Below are 1820 nucleotides of genomic sequence, written 5' to 3' on the forward strand. Positions count from 1 at the left end.
TCCTGACAAGAAGGTATTATTATTATTGTCCAGTTTATGAAGTAATAGATCTTGAGAGGGATTAAAGAGTTTCATGCTGAATCAAATAATTTTTGTCGTTGCAGTTTGTTCTGATTGTCGGAGACTCCCATCTACGAGCCCTCGTAGATGGAGTGGTCGCGATGCCTAAAGGTAACGTCTCCTTTGGCATCATGTCGACCCCAGGAGCCTCTGCTTCTCAGCTGCGGACTGAGGTGTTGCACGCCGTGCTCCCTCGGATCCCTGAAGCAGTGTGCGTCCTGGCTCCGAGCAACAACCTGACGGCCAGCAGGACCATTGACGAGGCTGCCGTCGATTACGCCCAGCTCCTCACGGCTGTGAGGAGCCGCTGGCCTAAGGTATGCTATCTTTCATGTCTTGCTTGTTCTGTATTCTTATTAGTGCATTAACTCCTAATCAGATAAAATGTATGCGCTTTTACAAGATTGTGTTGTAACGTGTGTGATTTTGACTGATTTTGTTTCTTACAGGTTGTAGTCTTGGACTTCCCACCCCGCCTGACTGTCGAAGAGTCTTACCAAGACCTTCTTCGTCAGGAGTACCACCGGGTGGCGGCTCGTATGGGTACGTAAAAAAATAAAGTCCCCCCCAAAAATACATGTTAACATATAGTAATGACTAAAAAGCCCCAATTCATGTGTGGATGCTATAATGACTTGTGTTTTTGAATATATTTTTCAGGTGTGAAGTACTTCTCTGCTGCGGAGTGCTTCCCCCTTACGCGCTTGGAGCTGTGGAGCAGAGATGGTGTAAGTACAATATGCATGCGTGACATAAAAAGCTATATTGGTTATTCTCATGTGTTGATATGAAATGCTCAGTGGGGCTACCTTTTTAGAGGCTCACTTTGTTTGCAATTGTGTCTGCAGGTCCATCTGAGCGATGGCGAGGGGATGGGCATCCTCGTCCGGTTGCTGTGGTCTTCTGTCCACCAGCAACTGGAGCCATCTCCACCTCCCCGGGTCTCTCCTCCGACGCCTAGGCCAGCTAGGAACCTTTCTCCTACGCTGGTTGTGGAGGAGGACCCTGCTCCACCTACCACTGATCCCTTTCAGTGGAGGCCTGCTGGTCGGGGCAGCAAGGTAATTATTACAGTGTAATGTGTGTGTACATGTTTCTGAAGCTGTTTACAAAAGTGATTTAAAAAGAACCAATTTGTTTAATCTAATGTGATGTTTTCTTACTTCCAGAAGAGCCAGCCTGGTGAACCCTCACAGTCCCAGGGTTCAGGCCAGACCAGGATGGCTCAGCAGCTGGTATGTTATATTGATCTTTTTTGGGGGGGGGGGAGATATGTGTTAATCGGTTACTATTTAAACTTGTGTATTTGACCAGACAAATTCTCATTGTTTTTTTTGTGTGTTTTTCATTCCCAGGAGAAGGAGAGCTTCCTGCCACTGAATCCAGTTTGGTTCAGTGGCGCTGTCCTCCGGGCTATGGAGGAGGTCTCTCCTTCCCAGCTGTCTTGCCCAGCAGACTGCCAGCCTCCTGTAAGTTGCTGTTGTTATTATAAAGTTTTGCCTGATTCCTGAACAGTCAATCCTGCTTATATTACTATACTCATAAAACTAATAACACTTTTCAAATAGACAGTTGTGATATATGATTTATGTTTAATTGGTGTCATGTTTTATGTAATGTTGCAGGTGGCAGGTCGCACTACGGGCCGCTCCCCTCGCAGCCGCCCTGGCAGCCGCCGGTCTCCAGCGAACAACGTATGCTACTTTTCACCACAATTGACACACAGACATCACTTGACTGTCCACTCTGTCTGACTTTTA

The sequence above is a fragment of the Eutrigla gurnardus genome (assembly GCF_963514095.1).
Source record: "Eutrigla gurnardus genome assembly, contig: SCAFFOLD_139, whole genome shotgun sequence".
Lineage (NCBI taxonomy): Eukaryota > Metazoa > Chordata > Actinopteri > Perciformes > Triglidae > Eutrigla > Eutrigla gurnardus.